The 8263-nt window shown below is 43.2% G+C and overlaps 1 long non-coding RNA gene across 4 annotated transcripts; it reads left to right on the plus strand.

Moving 5' to 3' along the window:
• Window positions 1–686: 686 nt before the first annotated feature.
• LOC119300265 lies at window positions 687–6887 on the plus strand. Of its 4 annotated transcripts, none has more exons than XR_005146413.1 (4): window positions 687–895; window positions 1533–1636; window positions 4956–6301; window positions 6438–6887. It is a non-coding gene; the product is annotated as an uncharacterized LOC119300265 (long non-coding RNA). The 4 variants fall into 4 exon arrangements; XR_005146412.1 differs by having other exon boundaries at window positions 6475–6887; XR_005146415.1 differs by having other exon boundaries at window positions 6481–6887.
• The last annotated feature ends 1376 nt before the right edge of the window (window positions 6888–8263 follow it).

The raw sequence follows: 8263 nt of genomic DNA on the forward strand, positions 1-8263 counted from the left end.
AAATCTTCGCCGTCGTTGTCGTACGTCGCAGCTAAGCCATGAATGGTTGTAGTAAAAATCCTCGCGGGGCCTAGCAAAAGCCGACAACGGTTGCATCATCAGGCTTGTTCGGTTCCAACACACTGTCGTTCGCGGCTGCGGTGAGCGTGCGATGTTGAGAAGGAGGAAGGGGAATTGGTTGTCGCCATCATCTCCGTCTTTGGTTGCTCGCCCTAGCAACATGCCTGCCACCTTAAAAGCATCTCGCTCTGACTCAAACCTATGAGCTATCATACTGGTTTTAGGACTGCATTTACTGACAACAACCTTAAGGCTCCAGCGCTCAATTGTCTTATGCTTGAGGCTGCTGAACTCACATTTTGCAAGTTGTGATCCCTCCTGTCCATGAAATAGGCGGATAATCCTTTCCGACCAGCTAACACATGGTGATGCAAGCGGGAGGTGGTGGGAGGCCGCCGGGGCGACGAGCAGACGGCGCCCTGAGACAACTGCGGCAAGGGAGAAGGAGGGCGTTGCGTTTTGCATGCGGGAGATGTCAGATGCTGATCTGACGGCTGTGAGAGGCCAGATCGAACGGTTCAAGAGAGCACCGTTCTGGATCCTGGTCGGTCGGCCGGCGCCAGCGTCCTCCGTACCCTGCAATGCAAAGAAAACGAAATTACAGAGAAGCACACAGATCTCTCCATCGCGAAGAACACTCCTTCACCCTCTGCAAAATATCTCGTCCCCTTGCGCTCGCTCGGCAAGACCAGGGTTTCAGGGTTCTCCTCAATCGGATTCAGTGTGGGACTTGCCCTTCAAATTCGGCCGGAGACGGAGCCCTCCTCCCATCCACGGCGGCCACCATTTCTGTCCCGTTCTTCTCAATCGGCATATTTCCGCTGGTTGGTTCGTGGTACGTACGGATTCGATTTCGTTGAGTGCCCTCCCTTTCCGGTTCGGTTCTTGATCGACACAGGCGACAAGGAAACCAGTATTATCAGTAGCTAGGTTAATTCGACCCTCTAGTTACATTGTTGTTCCGTTAATGCCGTAAATCGGATGTGCAAGCTGCGAAGTAAGCAAGTACTACTGAATTTAGCTTATTGTTGATGATGCGTCCAGTAGCTTCTTTCTTGTTCGCCGAAGAAGGTTTAGGTTTTCATCGACTGATACTGAAGAAGGTTTAGGTTTTCATCATCACTAGAAGCGGTATGCGCGCCTTGCCGCGCCACTTTTCATTATGGGACACTCTCCCCCCACTCCTTTTTGGGTGAGATACGTGCAAAAAATGCTTTTTATCCGTCACAAAAAAAATATATGAATAGATATAACCAAGCTGGAAGGCTGAAGTTGCCATAATACATTTTTCTTGGGTGAAGTTATAACAGGGATGAAATTTTCTGGGCGCAATTGAAACATGATTCCTGCCTGACTACCACAATACTTCCAGTATACCTGAGAAGTCTGATGAACAAAATTCGCAATGCCTACCAAACTATGACAGAAACCACTTCTGTAACTAAATATAAGATGTTTTTGACCTTTTGCAGTTCAATTTTGCCTACACCGCAAGAAAAAGTGAAAGGAAATGCTAGTCAGAGTGGTATGAAAACCTACCAGTACTCAAGTAAAGCACCTATGCCAGTTAACATATGTAAGTTGCTCTTCCTTACTGGCCCTTGGAAAGGATCAAAGAGAGTAGATGATGATAAAAATGAACTCCAATAAATAAATAAAAGGCTTTTCTCGTTGATAGCATGTAAGCAACTATGAAACTAGCAAGAGTCAGACTGGAAATATTGTCCCACTGGCATGAGAGATTGTCAGAGACATCATCTTTAGTACAAATACTAATAAATTGGCATTAATTATTTCCAGAACATGAACATATAAACCATGCCATTGTACTTTTGGGACCTGTTTTGACTCTAAACGTAAACCTCCATGAATGAAATCAATAGAAATTTGTAGTGGAACATAGTGACAATATTTCAAAGATTTACTATCCGATATATTAAATATGCAATAGCCGAGGTAAAACCCAACATTCTCTGAAACTTAACTATATATGTGCACTTATATGGAATATCCACAAAAGAACAAAATGAAAAACTTCCGTGCTTTATGCTATCCCCCTTACACGATCAAAATAATAATCTACCAAAAAAACATTTCTTCATTGTCAGTTTGTAACAGGTTCATCTATAGGACCGAAGCGGCACATGACCCTGAACAAATAAAAGATAGAACATAATTCCTAAACCAAAAGTTTGATTTAGAGATCCATCCTCCCTGGTACACAAAAATCATCTAACTAACATGCTATGGGCGACTTGCATCAGAGTGACAATTTTTTGCTGCCTTACAAACTTTGCTGGACTTCAGCTTAACTTTCAAAACAGAAAGTAGCAAGGCTTTCCTGTCAATATAAAGTTTCAGAGAATAGGTTCAGTAAAAAAAGTGAAACAGGAAGAACTCCAGTGTATGATAAAATGGTAAGCCGTCCATTAAGGATGATGCTCGGTCCTGGTCCAAAGCTGGAGCGAGAGACTGATCGCTTTGATCTCAGTGGGATAATTTCTTGAGTTCTGGGGCCCGAGCATCCCCCTCTTATCTAAATGCTTGGGCTCTTATTCCTGCCAATCCTTGTGTACTTGGCTGAGAGCTGACCTACTTTGTTTGCTTTTCTACCTATCAATGAATTATACACAAGTCGCTTGCGTATTCGCAAATATAAGTAAGATAATAAGCGTGTATGGATAATTAGAGGTTACAATAGGAAGTAAATACAAAATGAAACCATGAATAAACTTATGAATTACACACCTATATCCCAAGTTGCAAATGAAGTACAAAAAAAATGAAGCATGCCACCTAAAATTTACAAAATAGCATGTTTCCTTGTTTTCTATTCCCGTAACGTGAAACTTAATCTATGTTGTTATGCTACTCTAAATAGTGTATGCATGCATTCCTCATAACAAATTCCATTCAGTAGTTTGATGGATAATAATGGTTCTGAAGTGATGTCATCGATCATTAATCCTCTCCTTGGAGATAATGTGATATACAAAAAAATAATCAGAGTAAGGAGCATTCAGTTTGTGGTAGTAAAATATTAGATATCATTTTAGTAGTAGAATAAACCGCGTGGATGAACTGGAGCTGAGAAGAATGAACTCATCATGGCCGAAGGTTGTTGATCTGGATGTGGCGAGACACACTGGCCTTGACCATTGCAAAACCCATGGTGGCAGCACCAACGCCTACACAAGTACACCCTCCTGTGACTTCCCCAGCAGTCAGCACACGGGAAACGGCAGCGCCTCTCCCCGGCTCGGTGTCCTCGGCCGTCTCTTCGGGAAATCTGTACAGAACTCACAACATCTTAGAAACGTCAGAAATATAAGTTAGAACCTGAGCTATAATTGATTCCACATTCCAGAAATGATTGCAGAGAAAAGTCTGAATTTGTATAACAGCAATATAGGCTTTAAATATGAGAACCATTATCTAATGTAGTCTCACACAATCGAACACAGATATATTTCCCCATGAATCACTCGTATATTTATCAATGATTTGCACAAGCAAGTCACATAAGCGAGAGAGACAATGTATCGTGCATTCAAGTTAGATAATTGAGAGAGACAATGTATATACAGCCAATGCACCATTGAGGAAATTCCAGGAAAATAACTAATTGAGCAGACAACAGAGCATGGATATTACATGTAGGCGAATCTTTTCTTTCAGCTGAAGATGTGCAACTAACTCGATCTTGCAGTTGTGGGTGAGAGAGGCATGGATATTAAGGGCATGTACAATGGTTGATAAGATAGTCTTATCTTAAGTCTTGCATGTAATTTAGAGATGAAAAAAAAACATGTCTACAATGGGTCATCTCTTAGCCTTATCTTCAATAACTAGTTATTCCTAAAAACGTGGTGAGACATATTGTGCTAAGAGATCATCTCTTGTCTTCTCTTAAATAAGAGAAGACAAGCCTTTTCTTATGACTTCTCTTTCCTCCACCTCAGCATCCATCCTACATGGCATTCTTAAGATAGAACCATTGTACATGCCCTAAAATGATATATATTAAGGGGCAGCGGCAGCAGAGACGGCGGGGTGAAGAGGATCGGAGTACAATATCTTGGCAGTTAACCCGAACTATGCTACCGATTCATTAACCATCTGAAGACGTGCAGCTAACTCGATCCATTTTCTGAAGACGAGCGCGTAGCGGGAGGCGGCAGCCTCGGCTCTCGCGCCTCCGGTGGCTCGTCAAGCTCAGCCCGACGGCTGGATTCCCGTGCACTGACGCGCTCGACCTGCAGCCCGAGATGCTCAAAGCTGCTGCCCGTGCCCGTTGCCCCCACCACCGTTGTCGTGGGACAATCCACCAGCCGAGCCAGGGACAACGCTCGATCAGGAGCTGTCGAGGTCGTGGGCAGAGGAGAGGACGGCGAGGCAGAGATAGGAGAGGAAGGCAGGCAGGGGAGAGGGGGGAGTGCGAGGCGAAGGACCGGCGATGTTGGTTTTGCTCGAACAGGAGATTTTTATTTTTAGAGGAAGGGACGGAAGGTTAGAGAAGAAGGGAGGCGTGGTGGGCGGACGACCCGGTCAAAATCAGGGTCACCCATCCAAATTAATTCTCCTCAATTGATTCTTAACCCTTCCACCCCTAGGGAGCTTAGTGATATAGTAGATATGAATTATCTCTAATGTGATTATGTTATCTTCATATGCTTCATTTTGATCTCATTATAATTGCTATACAAGCTGCGAAGTCAGCAAGTACTGAATTCAGTTTATTGTTGATGATGCGCTTAGTAGATTCTTTCTTTGCTCAGCAATCTGATGAACACACCAATTGTCAATTGATACTGAAGAGGGTTCAAAATCATCTCTAATGTGGGTAAATTATCTTCATATGCTTCATTTTGATCTCATTATAGTTTATGTTTTAGTCCAGCATTCTGGATACCCAATCCCAACTAGCACTCGATGGAGGATCTCCCGGAGGCACTGCTGGCAGAGATCATCAAGAGGGTTACCAAAAGAAGTGACTTGAATTCTCTTTCCCTTGTCTCGAAGCGTCTCTTCGCCATCCAGGCTGAGCAAAAGGGGTCCATCCGGGTTGGTTGTGGCCTTTGCCTTGCCACTGAAGCTTTGGTGTCACTCTTCTCCCGGTTCCCCAATTTGTGGAAAGTTGAGATCGATTATGCTGGCTGGACACCTTCCCACGGGGATCAGTTGGACAACCATGACCTCTTTGTGATTATATCTTGCTGTCCCTCTCTAACCGATCTCACACTAAGTTTCTGTTCACAAATCGATGACACCGGTCTTGGTTATCTATGCTACAGCGAGAAATTGACTTCCCTCAGGCTGAACTCTGCAACTGAAATAACTTCTTGTGGACTTCTCTCGGTTGCAGTTGGTTGCAAGAGTCTGTCTTCCCTCCACCTTATCAACTGTGAGAAAGTAGGCAGTACCGAGTGGCTGGAGTATCTAGGCTTGAATGGATCATTGGAAGAATTTGTACTCAAGAATTGCAATGGAATCAGCCTGTATGACCTCATAATGCTTGGTCCAGGATGGATGAAGCTACGCAAGTTTGAATTTCGAATGGGAGGATTATGGGATGTTCATGAGGGATATGATCATATGGAAATCGATGGTTAGTCATGAAGCTGACAATTGATGTTTCATGCTGCCATGATTGTTGTTTGGCTTGTGAGCAGTTAATTTGGGGAAAATTGCCAGGGAGAAGAATGAGATTTCGAGGGTCTTCTAGTTGATTATTTTTATTAAGATGTCATGCTGTAACATCTGTCACCAAGAGACTTAACACAACAAATTATCGGAGCTTTCATCAATTAAAACATCAACATCCTGGACCATTACACTGTGGAAAACGTACAGAAATGCCGGCCATGCAGTTGCTCTGGCTAGTGCATGGCCTGAGAAGCAGGAGGGAACATGCAGGAGAAAACTACTTGCCGGTACTTTATCCCTTGTTAATTCATGTTACTTTTCTGGAACAAATGTAAGATGGCATGGTCAGTTGTTCTGCTATGGTGGAATTCAGGATCCCATATCAGAAGAATTTACTAGAGGACTGTTGATGACTTGTTTCCTCAGATTATTCCAGATGCAGAAGTAAACTCGGAAGAGAAAGATGATAGCATGGTAGCATCTTCAAATGGTATGGGGTGCACAGCCCTGAAAGTATGGAATTAGTATACACTAGGTGGTTTTCCCATGTTACTTGAAGGCTATCATCTTTTATGGAGCAGTCTACTCTCGGAAGGTATGCATCACAGTCTGTTGTTTTATGATGCCTAAGTGGACCTTATTTTGCATGTGTGATCAGGCTTCACCTTTTGTCCAAAAAAAAATCAGGCTTCACCTCTTTATATAACAAATTCTCCTATTCAATATTCCAGCCCAAAATGGGAGAATTAACAGCACGATCGGTTTAAGTGGCAGGAGCTCACGGTCTTCATCAGCTAGTTGCCCATGGGGTCAGTGGTGAAATGTAGCTGAAGAAATCTCTCTGTATTCTGCAATTGGATGAAATTTGGGCAGCCATGTGCCCATGTGGGTCTCAGAAGGCAAAACAAAAAGCTATTGAGATGATGCTTGATAAGTTATTGCAAATTTTCAGTGTGGTTTGCAGCTGTTATGCACTATAGACAGTATAAAAATATCCACTAGGGAGAATATAATCTGCTTACTTAGTGTAAACTAAATTAATTGCTAATTGCTCTATTTCTGTACTAATTCCTAGTTCAAATTGGATCTTCATCCTGACAGGAAATTTTAGAGTGTTTTATTGTATTTGCCCATCATTTCTGTATGTCATAATAAATGAAGTTGTGTCATAAAATTTTTTTTGAGGGAAGGCCATCATGGCTAGCTTTATTTACTCAGATCAAAATTACATCGTTCACAAGGCTGTTGACGATACATGCAGGTGGTTTGTCAGTCCAACTATCTGACACTTTATTACAAAAACTAAACTTAGCTAGCTCATGAGGTGCGGTATTTGCCGCACGAAAACAATGCTTGAAGGTGACCCTTCCAATTGATGTAGCAGTATCCAGACACTCCGCAAAGACTGCTGCCGATGCATCCCACCATTGTGTTTGTCCTGTGTAGAACTGAATGACTTCAAGGGAGTCTGATTCAGCCTCAACCCAATTAAAGCCTAATGAATTAGCAAATTGAAGGCCATCTCGCATGGCCTTAGCCTCCATAGCCGTAGCATCTAAAGCACAATCATTGTATTTGCATTGAGCAGCTAGAAATTGCCCCTTTTATAGCGGCCGTTGCTCCTGCACCTACATCTTGATAAAAAGCAGCGTCAACATTTACTTTAACAAACTTTGGGCCTGGCCTCTTCCATCTATGCTCCGTGTCCTCCCTATTTTGGTTCGACACTTTGTTATACCCGCATGTAATTGCCATCACTGAAATGGGCCATCTATTGGGAGGCGGAATTGTCTCATTGTGGATGACCTGCCTATGGATCCACCACAAATACCAGCATCCCACTGCTATGATGTCAATACTTCGCGCATGAGGTGAAACGGAGTGGTTGGTAAGTTTAGCAAGTGTTCCAGAACTATTGATCCCGAGCGATCCACATGAAGGGCCGATCTGATAGAGTCCAAAACGCCTAATTTCTCCCACAATTCTCTCGCTGGAATGCATTCAAAAAGCAGATGGCGCACATCCTCTGGTCCAACGTGACAGATTGGGCATTCTCCACTCATCGGGATGTGTCTGAGTACAGACATTAATGGTACAATTCCGTGCAGAATTCTCCAGCAAAATATTTGAACTTTACGTGGGACTTGAAGATTCCATAGCATAGACCACACTGCCGGAGTCGTAGAGCTTCCCGGTCTGCCCAGGGCAGTTGCATGGTCCCCATATTTGTGTATCCACTCAATATGATATGCAGTTTTCATAGAAAAGATTCCGTTTTTATTTGGATGCCAGGCGACAAAATCATCAAATGCTTGAAGGTGTAAGGGTATCTGCAAGATCCTTCGAACATCCACGGGGTTAAAATGGTCTTGAAGCAATTGCTCATCCCATGTTTGGGTAATAGGATTAACTAGTTCAGAAACCTTTGTTAAAATAGACTGATTCCGCGGAGTAATAATCACCCTGTTTGGGCTTGAAGGTATCCACGGGTCAGCCCAGATGTCAACATTTTCTCCCATTCCTATTCTCCATATGTATCCACGTTTAAAGCAAGCTA

This window comes from Triticum dicoccoides, chromosome 5A, assembly GCF_002162155.2.
Source record: "Triticum dicoccoides isolate Atlit2015 ecotype Zavitan chromosome 5A, WEW_v2.0, whole genome shotgun sequence".
NCBI classification, from domain to species: domain Eukaryota; kingdom Viridiplantae; phylum Streptophyta; class Magnoliopsida; order Poales; family Poaceae; genus Triticum; species Triticum dicoccoides.